We start from the raw sequence: 20,474 nt of genomic DNA on the forward strand, positions 1-20,474 counted from the left end.
AGAAACACCGCTTCTGTCATCTGTTAATGGAGACATGAATTTCTCCTAACATCTAAATAAGAGCACAAACTCACTGTTATGTGCACACACACACACACACACACACACACACACACCTCTCATGGCGCTGTGGTTAGAGCTCTGGCCTGCCACTACGGAGGTCCGGGTTCGACTCTCGCCCGGGGCTGAAATAATATCAGTATCGCAGCGCTGAGGGGTGTTACTCCAACTCTCGTGGGCGGGGAGTTGGGGGTGTGTGTGTGTGTGTGTGTGCAAGGTCATAGCATTACCCATAGATCGGACTTACGAGCTCTGAGCTCTCTTCCAGGAGGGAAATAGCTATCGATCACGAGTCCAACACGTGATCCAAAGACCAAGTGAATACATATGCTCATAGTAGATACATTTCCAAATCTTTGGATTCCGCGGCCTGATCAAACAGAAGCATCTTGGCAACTTGGTAAACCCGAGTTCGATTCTTGACCGCAGAAACTGAATATTTATGAACCATCGTATCACAGTAATGGCAAGTTAATTCTTCTCTATAGTCAAAAAAAAAAAAAAAAAAAAAAAGAGAGAGAGAGAGAGAGAGAGCATTGGCAAAGAGAACTCCTAATGGGCTGCACATAACAAATTCAACTTGTTGATCCATGTGCCACTAAATATCCAAACCCCAAGAGCACCGAAAGACTGGAATAGATCAGCTCCTATATGACATTCAAATATTAGAAAAGCAAACGTTACCACAACTAAGGATCTCCAAGTTTTAATGACTTTTGGAGAGAATCAACTGACCACCCTCCCCCATTTTCAGAAACTCATCAACGGTGCCATTTGGAGGTGCAGCCCTAGGGACTGGCATTCGGTTCCTGGATCAAACACCACACACACACACACACACACACACACATATATATATATATATATATATATAATTATTTTTTTTAATCAAACGAGCCCCGGGCTGCGCCCGACCCCGCTACACGGGGATTCGGCTCTTCGACCAATCAGTCGTCTCCGTTGCCGTGACATCACCACTCTCAACCAATCAAGGGCCGGAGGGGATGTGTCTCCTTGAGGGATTTCCGGTTTCCGGTCCGATTTTGATCGATATCAACAGGCATTCTTTTTATTAGTATATTCCTCGGTTGGGTAATGGGTTTCCGGGTGCTTTGTTTAGTTTTGTTTTATGTATTAAATCTTATACAGACTTTTGTATTTCTATTGTTTATCCAGTAGTTCAAAGTCCACAGTTTTACTACATCTGGGCTAACTTGTTTTATATGGATGTTTGAGATTTTATCTTGGCCTTTAGCATTGTATTCTTTTAATTTTTTTATTACCCCTTTCCATGTCTTTGTTGGAGAAGAATGTGTGTGTGTGTGTGTGTGTGTGTGTGTGTGTGTGTGTGTGTGTGTGTGTGTGTGTGTGTGTGTGTGTGTGTGTGATACACCATGGTCTTGGATCACGTGTTGGGCTCGTGATCGACAGCTATTTCTCTCCCGGAAGAGAGCTCAGAGCTCATATATGACCGATCTATGGGTAATGCTGTGACCTAAAACGCACACACACACACACACACTCAACTCCCCGTCCACGAGTTGGAGTAACGACTCGCAGCGCAGTGATACTGAAATTATTTCAGCTCTTGGCACGATTCGAACAAGGACTGTCATAGTGGCAGCCGGAAACTCTACCACTGTGTGTGTGTGTGTGTGTGTGTGTGTGTGTGTGTGTGTGTGTGTGTGTGTGTGTGTGTGTGTGTGTGTGAGAGAGAGAGAGAGAGAGAGAGAGAGACATCCGTATCTATTTTGATTTTTATCTTATTTTCTAGGATTGTCGGCTTGAAACCTGCTTTGGACAAATGTTTGTTGATGATACTGCAATGCTGTTTGGCAAATGGTATTTCTCCTTGGGTGGTTCCAACCGGGCTGGGTTTAATCTTTTATGGTTTTTATGGGGCAACACATTTTTCTTTATTGGTTTTTCAGTCTATTGCATTTATGTTTTCCCAATTTTCCTCCTTAATTATTAGTTTTGTTATATTGGTTTAATTTTCGAAGTAGTTATTTTTTTCTGGTTTTGGTAATTCTTTTCTTTTGCCTCTTTTTATTTATTTATCTATTTTTCATTTATTTATTTATTTATTTGTGGCTATATCCTTTGTATAGATGGGGTTCTATATTCTCTGTGACCTCTTGGAATGTATCTCTTGCTGGCCTTCTGAATAGTCACTGCTATCTCACCCCGTTCCGTCTATGGACGGAAGCTGATCTATGTTGAAGGTTTCTCAATTTTTCTCTATTTCCTGTGTATATTCTTGACCATTTTCTTATTAAAACCTCATGAACGTTCTTTCGTATATATGAATGGCCCCCGTTCGTGTCTACTTGTACGTGTCCCACCTGACGGCTCAGAGGTCGCCACTGTCAGCTGGTCTGGTGGCTACCCGCGCCAGTTGGCTTGGCGAATACCAGAGCCAGCTGGTTTACCGAACACCAGCTAGTTATGCGGACAATTTTGCGTGCGTGTAAATTTGGCGAATATCATTGCCTAGCGGGTTGGTTGGCACCGGTGCCAGTAAGTGTTGACCACCCACGCTCATTGGTGAACACTAACATCAGTTGGAGCAGTAGGTTCTGATCAGTTCGCTTGAACTTGTGGCTGGAGACATACATACATATATGTATATATATTCATTTGGTAGCCGAAATATAGAATCTTCTTTCATTCGAAGTTTATTTTCTCCGACTTTGGGTTTCTTGTGTGTTATTTACAAATGTGCTACTACATTTCTGTTTAGACACACACACACACACACACACACATATATGTATATATATATATATACATATATATATAAATATATATATACACACACACATATGTATATGTATATATATATATATATGTGTGTGTGTGTGTGTGTGTGTACAGCTCGTGCGACATCAGATAGAGAGGTTCCCAGAGTACACAGACTCAAAGGTCAGCCTACTCGGGCATGACCCACACGAACACTGCCAACTGCATAAGCATGAAAACCAACGAGAAATTTAAATAAAGTCTTCTTTCCAAAGTCAGGGGTGTGCTCAGTCAATGTGGCATTTCCTCGCTGCGAGATCAAATCAAGGAAACCGAGCAGTTATCTCCTCCACCCTACCCTCTCCTTCCCTCTACCTTATAACCCAGTTCCTGGCGAGATTGAAATGGTATCAGCGTAACAACACATTGGAAAGCCTCCAGAGAAGGTGATGAGAGACGAAGACAGACATGAACTGTTGAAACCTGATGAGAAGCTCTATCGGAAATGAAAAAGCATCAAGGAGACGAGAAGACTCACGGAATCAACCGGATGCCGGGATGGTGACCCTGTGGCAACACGCCACTACTGCAGTGTCCCCTTAACGCATATAACAATTTTGTAATATAAAATTACTAATCGTGGTCAATCTATTATATGTGTCCGTGGTAATGAAATTATATGTTGTAAATAATGTTCCCACATAAAGGATAGCCCTTATATTGTAAATAGAAATGTAACATAATTGCATAACGTGTACAAAGGGCTTAAAATATTCATTGTGTATTATTATTATGTGATGGTGGACGAGAAATTCAATAACAAGTCCAAAGAGATATGTAGTTTAAATCAGTTCATCCTTCTCTTAAGGACAATACCCAATTACCATGATATGATAACTAACCACATCAACCACATCAACCCCTACACCGAGCAAATCTGCCCATTCTTATCGGAGAACTTATATCGATATAATGACTCTACATTAGCCCTGTCTGCGCATCCTGGTGGCTTGCCATAACACTGTGTGTATTTTCATTTCATTGATTCCTGGTGCACAAGTGCCCAGCCTTTTGGGAGTTATTTATACGGTGGCCCCCCCGTTGTGAACGTAATACCCTTACCTTTGGGGCTTCGCAACCTTCTTAGAAAGGCAGAAGAGGCCAACAAGAAACATTTCGTCCGGACCCTTCTGGTGTATACGAGGTACCAGCAGCTGTCAATATACAGGGCTTCTATCCTAAGGTGCAATGTGGTGGTCATAATAGCGGCACCAGGACAGCAGAAAATAGTTCCATTTGAAAGTGGTCTGCATCCTTTTTGAGAAGATATTAGTTTCCAGTCATAGTGCTGTGTGTCTCTGGTCCGTAAGGGTGCAACTGATGTTCCCTAAAATATTGACACGGAGTAGAAGATAGGGATAAGAAAGAGGTGGAGTAGGAGGAGGATCACGATGGGGAGGTGGAGGAGGAGGAGGAGAGGAGGGGAGGAAGGTGAAGAAGGAGGAGAGGAGGGGAGGAAGGTGAAGGAGGAGGAGCATAAAGGGTAAGAGGAGAGGAGGAGAAGAGGGAGGAGGAGGAGGTGGACAAGGAAGAGGAGGTGGACAAGGAGGAGGAGGAGGAGGTGGACAAGGAGGAGGAGGAGGAGGAGGAAGTGGACAAGGAGGAGGAGGAGGTGGACAAGGAGGAGGAGGAGGCTGAGAAGGAGTGGGAGGAGTAGGAGTAGTGGAAGGACGAGGAGGAACAGGTGGAGCATTAGAAGCAGAAAAAGTAGGAGGAGGAGGTAAAGTAGGAAGAGAATGAGATGGAAGAGGAAGAAGAGGAAGAGGAGGAAGAGAATGAAGGAGAGGAAGAGGAGGAGAAGGAGGAGGAGAAGGAAGAGGAGGAAGAAGAGGAGGAAGAGGAGGAGGAAGGGGAGAAAAAGTAGGAGGACGAAGGAGGAGGAGGAAGAGGAGGAAGAGAAAGAGTAGGAGAACGAAGAGAAGAAGGAGGATGAAGAGGAGGAGAAGGAGGAGGAGGAGGAGGAGGAGAAGAGGGCGAGCTGGAGGAGAAGATAAAAACAAGAAGGTCGAGCCTCTGACAACGAGATATTTATGTGAGCGCGCGTTTCCCCCAATCTCGTGACAAGAAGCATGTGGTAGCGTGCACAAGTATTTTAAGGGACCTACGTACGCGCGTGTAGCGTCAGCTTATAGCCAATAACAAGTGTGCAGGAATGCAAGTCTATACAACGCAAGTAATTAACCTGTTTGGCCTAAAACTCGCGAGCTCTTTACCCAACGGTGTGTAAACAAATTTGCAGGAAAATGAAAGCTTACTAGATCCATGATACATTCTTTAAAGGCCTTCTGAACCACTGGGGCTTAGCAGCGCGCACACATACATACACACACACACACACACACTATATGTTAACACTGAATCAGTCCCAGTGACTAGAGATACATTTTTATCAACCACAATGCACTTTAATTCGGGCGTAGCACGTTTCAATTTCTGCATGTGCCTCCACGGTTCTTCCGATGTTGATGGTTTAGAATTAAAGTGCATTGTGGTTGATAAAAAAGTGTGTGTGTGTGTGTGTATATTATTATATATATATATATATATATATATATATATATTGTCATTATGACATTTGGAAATAAACTCTCCTAATGGGATATGGTAGGCCTCGCGCCGGCCCGTACATCCAAATATCATCTGATGCGGCTTGACCGCACGAGGACTGACGTTATATTTTTCTGGTGTTTGATCAAACATTTTGGCGTTTTATGATTTTTCGTTTTATTTGACCAAATGACAAGACACCTTGTCATCGGAGTTTAAAGGGCTAGAGAGAACATGCACCAACAATCTCAACTTCTTTCCTCTACTTTTCTCCGTTACAACCTTCGCAGTCGACCCGCCGCTTCATAAGATTGCATCTTGCCCAGGTGACCGGAAATAATATCTACTTCCACATGTTCATAACATTAAGTCAATTTTATCTTAAATAGTATTTTCCTGTAATGGAATTGCTCAAAATTCATGTACATTTATCTTATATCCAAAATTATATGTTTATCTTTGAACATTAACCTCGCTGTGGTCAGCGAATGGTAACAGTGCCGAGCATCTGTTGCAAGAAATAACTGTAGATTGAGTGTCATTGGTTCGTTCTATACTAGCACGCACACGCGCCCGCATTAGCTACACGACGTCAGATCTTGGTAGTATTATAGTCAGCGCAAGGAGAAATGACCGATAAGGCGGGGCTAGGAGATTTCCCGATGTTGCCACACATGGGTATCTGTGGCGAGAACGTGCGTGTGGATGCAATGTTTTCTGAATGCAGTGTGAGGGGGGCGGGGCCAGAGATTAGATGTAGCGGCAACGTCGCTCTCTCTTTTCCATATGCCATGTCTAGACTCGAAGAAACGAAACCTTTGTATAGAAAACATTGCTTTGATTTTTACCTCAGTGGTGGTGTGTGACAAAAATTATGATATAATCATATGTGGCAACATTATAAAATTATAAAATAAAATTATAAAATAATTTTTTTTTTTATAAAATAATTAGATGTGGCACCACAGGGGAACTCCCAGTGCTCCGCCCTAACGGCCAGTTCTCAGTGCAACGGGTATAGCATGATTCAACGAACCATCCAATACCTGACCCGACCCGCGGTCACTCTGGCGTGACTTCAGATTCCAAGCCACCTGCATCATGACCAGGGAGTCGGCCATGCAATATTATCTTAAGACAAGTTATTGATTATGTCGATAAGATAATGTTTCCTTCTGTATATACGTATATATGTGTATCGATGAATTATACAAAGTGCTAATGCTCAGTTCTATACTGTACATATTTTAAGTCGTAAGGAAAATAGATTTAGGTAATTATAATCGTGTTGGCAACCAACAAGCATTTTCTTCGTCCCGCCCAACGCTGCGAGAGACAGACGAAGCTCGACTACGTCACTGTCGAGACTTACCAATAAACAGAATAACCCAAGCGATGCTTTTATCTCAACGACTCTAAAAATATAGAAGTATATATATATAATATATATATATATATATATATATATACATATATATATATTATATATATATACATATCACGAAGAGAACACGTAGAAAACGCTGTTTCGACGTAGCTCAGAGTAGTTATGTCTAACGTCCATTCACGAGGGTAATCCTCTTTTATATTCTTGGAAACCTCAGACCTTTGTTTACTTATTTATTTATTTATTTACTTATTTATTATCTTATTTTCGCTGATGTGAGATTCCTTCACCCATCCCCCAAGGGTAACATCACCAGAGTTCCCACTGCTCAAGATGACACCAGCAGTAGCACTTTATGTCAATGCAGCTCGTTGACGTTTTGGCTCGATTCACAATTTCCTTGTTAACTATTCCAATGATATCGACGAGTTTTACATATGTTGTGACTGTCTTCAAGCTATTTCAATCGGTCGAGGGAGAACCCTTTAGGCGAAGGGGAAGTATTAAACTGTTGAATAACCCCCACACTAGTATTCACTCGAACATTTGCTTTGCCTGCCGCCCGGCCGCTTTCTTCAGTCGAATAAGTGAATGTAGATACAGAGACAGACAAAGGAATAAATCATCCATTCAATACATATACAAATACAAACATATATAATGTAACACTTTAATACATATTTAGATGTTCCAACACATGTGTTATACACGGCTTGGGATACGTGAAGTTCAGGGAATATGTCAACGCTGCAGGATTGGACGAGAGGCTGGTACTGACTGCAGCCTTCCCCACCCGCCCACCCACCTACCTACCCCAATTGTCGACATCTCAAGGCTGACACGTCGCTGAATACACTCCTCTCATACACACACACCTGTGTTCCTTAGCTTGCCACTTACTAGACCAATCGTCAATTTCTGTCCACATGGATGTCGTTGTTTTTTAAACGATGTTTAACGATGAGCTAACTCCTGTATACGTGTGTGCGTGTTTGTGCGCGTGCGTGCCTACGTACGTGTGATTCACCATGACCTTGGAACGTCTTGTATTCGTGATCGACAGCTATTTCCCTCCCCGGAAGAGAGCCTAGAGCTAATATACGACCATGTGTGTGTATGTGTGCATTCCTGTGTGCGTACAAGCAGTATGCGCATGCGTGTGTGCGTTTGTATATATACGTTCAGCTCTCGTTTGATTTCTGTCCACTACAGAAGGCTGACATGAACGAACCTAACGACCGTAACATAACTTCAACATCAGCTTTTGTTTTTGCAACTCAACAGCATCAAAACTTTAACTGTCCGGGAACTACACATCGATGCATCGTCATTCACGTTCCTTCGCACAAGGCTACCATTAGTTATGCCTGGATCAAGAGCTTTTTCTTTTTCCGTATTTCTCTTTACGGGAGAGAAGTACAAGTGAGATTCAAAAACAGTAAAAACGAGGGGTGCTAAGACCAAATATATATATATATATATATTATATATATATATATATAATATATAAAAATATATATATATATATATATTATATATATATATATATTATATATATATATATATTATATATATATATTATATATATATATATATTATTTATATATTATATATATATATATTATATATATATATATATTATATATATATACATATATATATATATATACATACATATATATATATATATATATATATACATATATATATATCATATCAACCACAATACACTTCAGCTCTAAAACATCAACACCGAGAGAGACTCGAGGAGGACAACATGCAGAAATTGAAACGTGGTACGGCCAAGAACGTACCACGTTTCAATTTCTGCATGTTGGCCTCCTCTAGTCTCTCTCGATGTTGATGGCTTAGAATTAAAGTGTACTGTGGTTGATAAAAATGTATATTTGTTCACTGGGACCCATTCAGTGCTGCACACACACACACACACACATATATATATATATATATATATATATATATATATATATATATATATATATATATATATATATATATATATATATATATATATATATATTTAAAAGGATCAATATTCTTCAGATTGAAGGAGTTGTATTTCTAAATATAGAAGAATGTGAGACCGTTAGGATGACAGTAAAATCCCTCATGTTTTAACTTATCAATATCAACAGAAAACGAGTGACAGTGAGATACAAAGTCAAAACCTGTAGAAAAGAAACTTCTCGTTCCATAATGAGGTCTAACGAAGCAATACTAAATAAAGAAATAAAGGAATAAATAGATCAATGAAATACAATTAGAAATAAATATTTATTGTCCATTTGAATAAAAAATACTGAATATATGTGTCTAATTATCTCTTCGTATCGTAGTTAAATCTAACACCTGTTCATTTCACGTTTGAATGATGCAGAAAAGAACTCAAGAAGCATAAGAGTGTATGATAATATAAATGGCGTAAAAGGAATGTTTTTTTTTCTAATCACGATAAACAATTATAACATATGATGTCTTCACTGATCAAAATATATTTATTTTCTCAATTTTCCAATTTGGAGAGAGAGGGCGAGAAGGTGTGTGTGTGTGTGTGTGTGTGTGTGTGTGTGTGTGTGTGTGTGTGTGTGTGTGTGAGAGAGAGAGAGAGAGAGAGAGAGAGAGAGAGAGAGAGAGAGAGAGAGAGAGAGAGAGAGAGGGGGGGAGAGAGAGAGAGAGAGAGAGAGAGAGAGAGAGAGAGAGAGAGAGAGAGAGAGAGAGAGAGAGAGAGAGAGAGAGAGAGAGAGAGAGAGAGAGAGAGAGGGAGTCAAAGCTGATTCTCCGTTTTGTTCCTCCTCTCCTTCTTCCTCTTTTCCTTCTTCCTCTTCTTCTTCCTCCTTTTTCTTCCCACTATTGTCTTCTCGAGTAGAGCGTTGCCATCCCCTCTTGTCGCAATATTATTTGCCCTGGATTTGGCCAGAGCTCGCTGAAGTGGGTTAGATGCGAGATGATGTTGGTCTGTTCGACGCACAAAGACGGTACTCTGAGTTCGGGCTTTGCATGGGACTCGTTTGGGTAAACAAACCGATGTCGACGTTTTAGTGAGGTGACTCCAAAAGGGGAAAGATATCGTGGACTTGTTTTAATTCACTATCACCTTGCTACCTACTTTTATAATGTACTGAAACCATAGATACATACACACAAACACACACACACACACACACACATATATATATATATATATATATATATATATATACATACATACACACAGAAAATATTGGTAGTGCTATGCGCCTTCAATGGGGATTCACTTCAGGTATTTACAACAACAATGAATGTCCTTCATGGTATCGTACCAGCATCACTACTGGTTATGGGTTGAGCTCGGATCTCCGTGAAAAGTTAGGTAAGGACGGCAGTTAGCAGTCTACCTAGACTCTTTGGGAGTTAGATCAACTCCAAGATGGAGACTTTTGTAGCTCCAGTAGCTCAGTCGTTAACACCATTCAACTCCGATGACAAGATGTCTTGTCATTTGGTCAAATAAAACAAAAAATCATAAAACACCAAAATGTTTGATCAAACACCAGAAAAACATGACGTCAATCGATTGACGTCATATTTTTCTGGTGTTTGATCAAACATTTTGGTGTTTTATGATTTTTTGTTTTATTTGACCAAATGACAAGACATCTTGTCATCGGAGTTGAATGGGTTAAAACACTGGCCTGGCGTTCAGCAAGGCCTCGGTTCGAGCCCCGGGGTGACTGTCGGAAAATATTGGATTTGATATCCGTCGTCACAGAGTTGCGCTCGGGTGTCTGTAAAAAAGTTAGGTAAGGAGGGAGGGGTCTGGAATGCAGAGGAACGACGTTTATTGATTTGTTCTGAGTGAAGGCGGTAGAGTAGGGGCTAAATGCTACAAGAAGAACACCAAAAGGTAACCACCACAAACACCACCGTCGGCATTACAATCACCCCCCCCCCCACCATTACAACCATCACCAATCACACCACCAACGCCACTCAACCTGTGCGGGCTAAAAGTCCGGAACGTGTATCTTACAAGCAAGCAAAGAAAGAGGACTTGGGCGCGTTATCATCGGTCACCAAATCTAATCAAATCGAATGCCCTCCAAGGCCTAAGCGATCGACCCAGATACAACTATCACCGTAATCTTGTGCCCAGTGACCTCACCCGCTTCCTTCCTTTGTGCCAGCAGCAGGAATTAAATTCCTTGCCTGCCAAGAGCAATAACAAATTCTTTCCTAACCTAACTTAACCTAAAAGTCTTTGACATACACTGTCAACAACCACTACGACACTTCAACATCGATATATCGCCAAACATAAATGACCCAAAAATGCATTGGGAAAGGACCTAAATCGCCCAAAATCGGGGATGTGACCTGCTAGGAAAGAATTGCATTTTTTGTGTGCCAGCCAACTTGATTGCCATCCAACAGCCTTGGCTGTTTACTGTCTACCTGTCGCTCTCCGGGTCAGCCCCACCTGCCTACTGACTTTGTCCTATTCTATAATAACCTGTTTATAACTACACCTGCTTAAGTCCTTACTGCCAACCACTAAACTGCCTTTCTTCCAACCTGTTCGTTTACCGTAATAACTCTTCATAGCTCTTCAATGCCTGCATATCTAACTTACTCCCTGCCTGCTTCCTGTTTGTCTGTTTACCATACCTGCCTGCCTACCTCATCTGCCTATTTGTTTGTCTGCCCTACTTTTCTGACCATGTTTATCTGCCTGCCCGCTAGCTTGCTTGCTTGACTGATTTTCTGCTCTACCTGTCAACCTATCTACCTGCCTGCCTGACTGTTTAGCCATCTGCCTTAACTGCCCGCCTGTTTACCCGTCTGACTAAACTCATTGCCTGGCTGCTTTCCTGCCTGTCTGTTTGTCTGTCTGCCCACTCTTTGTCTCCCTGCCTGTTCGTCTTTCTGCCCACTCTTTGTCTGCCTGCCTCCCTGCTGGACTCCTTGATTGCCCACCTACATACCTGTCCCTGTTTGATCCCTTGTCCGCTGTTTACATACCCAGCCCGCCCACCAGCCTCCCTGCTGCCCACTTGTCTGTCTCATTGCTCAACCCCCGACGCCTAAGCCCACTCGGATCACGGGGTCGCCCTAAAGAAGAGCCAACAATCCCGCCTGGCCGCCCCACCTACCCACCGCCACTGTCCGCATTCCCAAGGCCTTGCACTGTTTCCCGGGAGAATGAGTCTGGCTGTATTCGAGGAATAAGCATTTCAGCTTCGTGTCACAGGGCAAGGTGGGGGTCGGAGAGCAGACTGAGACAACAATATATATATATATATATATATATATATATATATATACATATATATATATATACGTATATATACACAGACGTGTATATATATATACATATACACATATATATACATATATATATATATACACATATTATATATATATATATATATATACATTACATGTATGTATGTGTATATATATATATACATATATAGTACCAAACACAACAGCATTTTGACACTGGTTAATTTTCTTACTGAGATTTTAATTTTTTCTAACAATTGGTCTCATTTCAGGGGGCTGGGCAAATACAAGCCTTCCATAGTCTTCCAATTTCAGTTAGGGTTTCGACTTCAAGGAGTCATCTTCAGAATAGTATACAAGAATTAAGTCACAGTTTTACACAGCTACATAATACACAATTGACAATTTTGTACAGGCAACATGGGTTTAAGTACAGGTCGCTTGGGAACACTGTAAGGTTCGTGTTGACTGCTTGCAAGGTCGGACACTTCGCTTAAGAGGGGGAAGGGAAGGAGGGAGAGGGGGAGAGTCAGGTAGGACAGTTCGTCTTGCATGGACACCCCATTGGTCAAGAGGGGGTTGGTGAGGTGGAGGAGGGGGAGAGGATAGAGGTGGGTGTTGCTGTCGATGGGCTCCACATCTAGACGAGGAATCAAAGAGGTGAATAGCAGAAGTCATGTTGTATTGTATTTTGATTATCGAAGTTCTTTCCCTTACGTGGTTAGCTTCTAATATATATATATATATATATATATATATATATATATATATATATATATACATATATATACATATATATATTATATATATATATACAATATATATACATATATATATATATATATATACATATATATATATACATATATATACATATATATATATATATATATACATATATATATATACATATATGTATATACATATATATATATATATATACATATAATATATACATATATATATATACATATATATATATACATATATATGTATATATATGTATATATATACATATATATATATATACATATATATATATATACATATATATATACATATATTATATATATATACATATATATATATACATATATATATATACATATATATATATATACATATGTATATATATACATATATATATACATATATATATATATACATATATATATATACATGTATATACATATATATATATGTTTATATATATATGTACATATATATATATATATATATATATATATATATATATATATATATATATTTTTTTTTTTTTTTTTCTAATTAAACTGTGCGATTATCTTAGTGTTACTGACAAAAGTCTCCCTATCAAGTATAACCTGGTGGTAATGGAGGTGTTGTTGTTTGACTGCTCTTTGTTGTAAATGTAAACCCAATGCATGTACAATTACGGTGTGCGCGGTCCCCAGAAGTACAACGGTATTCACATACAACATTCATTCTCGATAATATGCCGCCATTGCCAAACATATTGTTTTTCATGACCAGGGAACAGGTGCGAAAAGAGGGAAAGAGGGACGAGTGTTGAGCTTAATGCCCATGCGCCGGCAGACAGATGTTTCAAGGTGATGAATGCGGCTTCGTGGGTGTCGAGAGAGACGTCTATTGGCAGGGATGACGTTCGTTGGGTTATGAGGCGATCGGTGCTTTTGACAAGTTCCCTCGGGATTTACATAACAACGAGACGGCTCGAGACGGCCGAGCCAGCTCGCATCCTACGCACTGGTTGCCAGCTGTCGTTGTTGCTCTGACCCGTAACTCATGGTCGCTACTTTCGGGTACGCAGACTAGCTCTTCCCGGCCGAGCTTCCGTTTTGCGCGTTGATTGGCTGAGAGCGAGACGACGTGAATAGCAACGCATTGAGTGTAGACAACTGCCTAACACGTCCAGGCTAAAGTCGAGGCTGGAGATGAGGTCGTTTAGGTCCTCAAAAAGAAATCGGCCAAGCAGTTGTACTCCACGTATCAAAGCAGCTGGGATATGAATGCCTCGAATTATGGCGAGGAGTTCTTCTCTGGGGTATGATGGATAATCCTAACATTGTTACCCATACATTTTGAACAAAGACCGACTTGCGACTGAATCGACTTACGACTGGTCAATCAGAACCTAACCTGATCGTGAGTCGACAACTACGTGTACACACACAAATACACACACACAAACACATATATATATATACATATATATATATATATATATATATATATATATATATATATAATACATACACGCAATATATATGTATACATATATATATATATATATATATATATATATATTCATATTCATGCACATATACACGCACAATATATATATATATACATATATATATACATATATATATATACATGTATATATATATATGTATATATATATATATATATATATATACACGAATATATGTAAGAACATTAGGTCAGCAACAGACATTTTTGAAGGAGGTATCGAATGTATTTCATTTGTTGCAGACGTTTCAGCGATATGAAAGACTCGATTTTTCTATTTGAGTTGGCTTGTAAAAAAATAAATAAAAGAATGGAATCATTAAGTTCCGTTAAAGAACAGAATTAAAGTGAATGGACAAATTGAGTCTTGGAGACGCTGTTCTCTCAAACACAACCTGATATAATCAGACGGTCTTCTGCAACTATTCTTCAAGAAATTTTGAGTTAAGCTTGAGTTGTCCTGGATACAGATGGGCAGTTTCACTCTGTCAAGGGAAGCAAGCTTCCCAAGGTGGCTCAACGTGGTACCTCTCCGCATTGTGAGATAGGTATCTGCTTCTAAATGTCAAATACCAAATGAATTTTATTCAGATGTGTTAACCCCCAACCCCACCCCTCCCCTCATCTCGAACAATTTATTCTTTACCGGTACCTGTTTTGTTTTCGGCAATGGCAAACGACTATATATACATATATTGTTACGTGACACCTGTTTGAAAGAAAACAGGTTGCCCCATATCATGAGCCTATATATATATATATATATATATATATATATATGTATATATATATATATATATATACATATATATATATATAAATATATATATACATATATATATAAATATATATATATATACTTTTTTTAAGTAAATTATTTCACTCCTTTTCAGCTTCAGACAACAGTGCCCCCCCCACCCCCACCCCGAGGAACCAGAATGCAGAGCCACAGTTACTTGGGGCCATTTAATCACTGACCTGATTTCAGATCTCGCTCGCCTCGACTATGTACGGGAATTGGGGCGAGATCGAGACCCAGGAGTTCCTTCACAGAGATCTTGGTTGTTCCTACCCGCACGACGACGACCTCCAAACACTGTCAACTCTCCTCCCCCAAAGGCTACATCAGTGACAACCAACCTGGAAAGAACACAAAAGAAATAAGATACATATAAAGCCTCTACTGACAACAGAAACGACATCTGTCCCTGCAAATGCAAACGTTTTGGTAAAGACGACCTCCAACCACTGTCAACTCTCGTCCCTAAGGACTTCATCAGTGACAACCAACCTGGGAAGAACACAAAAGAAATAGATACATATAAAGCCTCTACTGACATAGAAACGACATCTGTGCCTGCAAATGCAAACGTGGTAAAGACTACATCAGTGACAACCAACCTGGGAAGAACACAAAGAAACAGATGCATATAAAGCCTCTACTGACATAGAAACGACATCTGTGCCTGCAAATGCAAACGTTTTGGCAAAGACTACATCAGTGACAACCAACCTGGGAAGGACACAAAGAAACAGATACATATAAAGCTTCTACTGGCACAGAAACTTCTGTGTTTGCGAATACAAACGTGGATGTGAATAAACAGGTAGTAAAAATAGGACATAAAGGTCGAGAGCAGAAATGAGGGAGAGAATTTACGTGGTCAGTATTCTCCTTTGAGTGGAGATTGATCCCCAACCATAACAGAATACTGCGTAACCACAGAAGCGTCACTAAATTCATTAAAACACTGACTGTACGAAAGTTATGCAGACAATACCCTACACGGGGTATGGAGAAGGTGGAAGTATGTATCTGCCTGAATAGGGGGGGGGGGGAGAGGAGAGATTAGCAGACTGTATGGCGATTGGAAAGAATTTTTTATAAGAGCACTTGGAAAAATTTCTAAACTGCCTACGTCGACACCTGAAAGATAAACAATAAGACATCTATAACCGAGTTCAAAAACAAGAGAAAGCTACAAACTAGTATTTTCTCACGTGGATATCTCCTGCATCGAACCAATATGTCTGCTACTGCAGTTGTTGTATAGCAGGCTGTTAAAAGAGAAAAATTGGCAAAAGGTTTGCATTCAAAACTTTATGGCGTCCGAAATGGTAAAAGATGACAGAATCTGTTACGCTATCGAAAAATAAGATTTGTCGCAAGGAAAAATAATATACATACATATACATACATATATATATATATATATATATATATATATATATATACATATATATATATATATACATATATATATATATATATATATATATATATTTTTTTTTTTTTTTTTTTTTTTTTTTAAGTCTATGCTTTTGATGGGGCTTATGAATTGAAATCCGAAAACCAAACTTGGAGCCTTGGGTAACTGGCAGTAATTTTTTTTTTTTCACTTCAGCACCACTCTGGTTATATTCAGTCAATAAATTTACTATTAATTCAGTCAATTTTATTTTCTATATTTTGTGATAACCCCCACCCCCATCTCAATCAAACACTGAACAACTGACATGATTGTGCCGGATTTTTTTTTATCAAGAGCCTACACATTTTTTATAAAACTTGTACTTCCCAAATAAAAATTAAATTCTATACAAAAAATTATACATCATAAATATATATATATATATATATATATATATATATATATATATATATATATATATATATGCCTTGCTGGCATAGTGGTTAGTGTCTTGACCTGCCAAAGCCCGAGATCGAGTCCCGCGCAGGGCTTTTAAACTTCACTAACACTGCAAACCGCCATAGTCCTTCTCAAGAAAAGGAATGGGGTGTGTGTGAATCGATTAGATATCAATCGATCTCAATACAATCTCCAAGTTCTCATCTGTGTCGATCACATGCCCAGCATGTGATCCAAGGCCATGATAGTGAATGACACATAAAATACGCGCATACACACGTGCAAGCTTAATTGTAACATTCCTTACAAATGATGCATCTGCCACATATGTATTGTTCTGTTTTACCAGAATGAATTTTATAACACCGCCTTCCGGCCTACTCTTGTATTATTTCTACTTGACCCGAAACAAAAAGGGAAAATATGTCCTCTTCCTTTGCCTTTGGCCAGTTAGGAAGAATGAAGTAGCCCCTGGTGTTTAGAATACAAGTCAATCATAAATGCATTACAAATCTCACGCTGCAACAGAAGAGGAACGCTAAGCGGAGAGGAATGACGCCCAAGGCGAAGATAATATGAATAACACCAAGGACACTGCTCTGTCATCTTCAGGCTAAGGGCTAAGCGTCAACAGAAATCCTATCAACACAGCGTTGGGCGCAACGCAATCAATATAGGTTACACTGTTAGGGAAATATCACAGGACAGTCGGAGATGAGGGACGGGAGTGGAGGGGGGTGGACAAGGGGGGGAGGAGTTGGCGGAGAGGACGAGTACTTAATTCTTTATGGCGACCTTTCGTTGCGACGGCAGCATGGCAAGACTCCTTTGTGAAGGTTATGTTAGCCATGCGAATATCTGAGTTTCCTGTCACTGGCTTTTCTCAATGGGTTTCCCCGTCCCGATTTTGCAGTGAAGGTAAAAGGAGGAGGGGCTTGTATGTTTGTCTGTTGAGGTCGGTAGGGTGGGAGGGAGGATGCGGGTGAGAGGTGGAGTGGTAACTGAGAACCTCGGCAGACGTGTATGGTGACGAGAGGGTGAGGGAGGGAGGGAGAGAGGAGCGTGGGTTTGGATAACGGGGCACGAACGAGTTTTCGAAATTTCTTTTTCTTTTTTCCTTTTTTCTATCACCCGACCAGATCCCAGAAGTACTGGCAGAGGACATGTAATGAACGGTGGAATCAATTAAGGAGAACGAACTGGGAGGAGTAGGCAGGTGAGGGGTGGGAAGGGGAGAAAAGAAATAGAATTTGAAAGCACAGAAATAAAAGACGACATAGGCTGGTAAAGAAAACGGAAGCAAAAACTTAAAAAAGAAAGCGTTACTAAGAGGAAGAAGATAGAAAACAAGAGAAAGCAAGTTAAGGAATAGAACTAGAGATGAGAGTGGGGGATAGAAACAAGAGTTGACAGGGATAAGGGGGGAGGATGGAAAAGGGGTTGAGGGAGTGGAGGAGAAGGGTGGGAGGAGACGATGAGATGGAATGGACAAGTGGAGGTAAAGAAATTAGGAGAGGGAGGAGAAGGGCGGTGGAAACAGATGAAGAGATGGGTAGTAGGAAAGGTAGAAAGGGGAGGTGACTTTGGAAAGAGGGAATGAATGAGAGAGGGAGGGTGGGAGAGAGGGAGGGTGGGAAGAGGATGAGTGGGAGAGTGAGAGGTAACGGGGGAGGGGAAGAAAATGGAAAGGAAGTAGGAAGGAGGGAAGGAAACATACACACACACACACACACACACACACACACACACATATATATATATATATATATATATATAAATATATATATATATATATATATATGTATATATATATATATATATATATATATATATATATGACTGAATATCCCACTCCGCCATGATAGTGGAATTGGTAGTATGTACACGTGGGAAAGTATTCGTGTATGTGTAAGTTGAGCATACAAATAAGAAAGCTGTGCTCAACTTATATCTCTCTTGATAGCGCAATGGGCTAAGTCACTGGCACTTGTTACATCCGAGCTGGGTTCGAGTTCTTAGCTTGACCACGTATCAGTTTCCGTATATATGCTTCCCTAGAGCTCCTCGGCAGTCTCGACTGTGATGGCATGGAATTAAAGTGAATTCGTGTGGTTTGAAAATATATATATATATATATATATATATATATATATATATATATTATATATATATATATATATATATATATATATATATATAGAGAGAGAGAAAGAGAGAGAGAGGGAGTGTGTTTTGGAGGAGTGTGGAAGTTTTGTCCACTCACTGAGGGCGTGGGGCCGGGCCAGGGCAGGTGAGGAGGCTGACGGAAGAGCCTCCGCTCCAAAAATAGATGGCAGTCTCCGACAGCGCCACTAGCCTCCGTGGTGCCTTCAACATACATCCGCCCACACGATCTCTGTACTCACAACCACCTACACGCACTGTATCCCGTGGTTCTAGACCTTTTAATACATCTTTCTGCTGGTAAGTTTATTCTATTTGACGCTAAATGGTTTTATTTGCCTCAGGGGGGAAACCTGTTAAGGAGAAGAAGAATTACGCTAAGGATTTACAATAAATGAATATTTTTCTTGTTCAGTCTCTCCTTCTGACTAAGCAACTTTACAGAAGCCAAATGCAATCTTATGCGGAAAAATATTATGCAGTGAAACGTATTACGTAGACCACAGGTCTTTAGATAAACAATTACGTAGACAAGTCAATAAACTACAACAGCCCTCAAAAAGAGAGAGAGTGAGAGGGAGGAGAGGAGAGGAGAGGAGAGAGAGAGAGAGGGAGGAGAGGAGAGGAGAGAGAGGGAGAGAGAGAGGGAGGGAGGAGAGAGAGAGGGAGGGAGGAGAGAGAGAGGGAGAGAGAGAGAGGAGAGTGTGGGGGGGAGGGAGGAAGGTAGAGGGAGAGAGAGAGAGAGAGAGAGAGAGAGAGAGAGAGAGAGAGAGAGAGAGAGAGAGAGAGAGACAGAAACGGAGAGATAGACAGAGCGTACGGAAGGAGATAGTATAAAGGGCATAGAAAATGAAAGAAGGGAAAAACAAACACAAATATACAGTGTGTGTGTGTGTGTGTGTGTGTGTGTGTGTGTGTGTGTGTGTGTGTGTGTGTGTGTGTGTGTGTGTGTGTGTGTGTGTGTGTATTTACCTAGTTGTATTTTACGGAAAGGGGAGCTATGCTCGTGGTGTCCCGTCTTCATATCTCATTTTATCTAGACTGTTTTTAAATTCGTGTATTGTTTTTGCACACACCACTTTCTCGTCTAACTTGTTCCAAATGTCTATTACTCTGTGTTTGTGTGTGTGTCTGTGTGTATGCATACGTGTGAATGTGTGTATGTGTGCGTGAGTGTGTGTGTGTATGTGAACGTGCGCGCGACTCAGTCCCTTCCCCCAAGTAAACTACGTCACAGCCAAAGCTCAGCCACATTCCACAGCCATCCCATTGGCTCGAGTAATCGCCGCAGCTTGCAAACTATTCTTACGTCTCCAACGCCCCCGAAG

At 40.3% G+C, this 20,474-nt stretch overlaps 1 protein-coding gene across 6 annotated transcripts in view; it reads right to left on the minus strand.

Annotated features, from left to right (window-relative positions):
* LOC143028414 (uncharacterized) overlaps nt 1-20,474 on the minus strand; it is a 254,050-nt gene that overhangs the window by 172,172 nt on the left and 61,404 nt on the right. For 2 of the 6 annotated variants that reach the window (XM_076190459.1, XM_076190455.1), the window contains exon 2: nt 15,311-15,472. The exons of the other annotated variants lie outside the window; for them this stretch is intronic. The gene's annotated coding sequence lies outside the window, so the exon portion shown is untranslated. The remainder of the gene's footprint in view (nt 1-15,310; nt 15,473-20,474) is intronic. 6 annotated transcript variants of the gene reach the window in all.

The sequence above is a fragment of the Oratosquilla oratoria genome, chromosome 9, assembly GCF_046742065.1.
Source record: "Oratosquilla oratoria isolate Oo_2021 chromosome 9, ASM4674206v1, whole genome shotgun sequence".
Taxonomy (NCBI): domain Eukaryota; kingdom Metazoa; phylum Arthropoda; class Malacostraca; order Stomatopoda; family Squillidae; genus Oratosquilla; species Oratosquilla oratoria.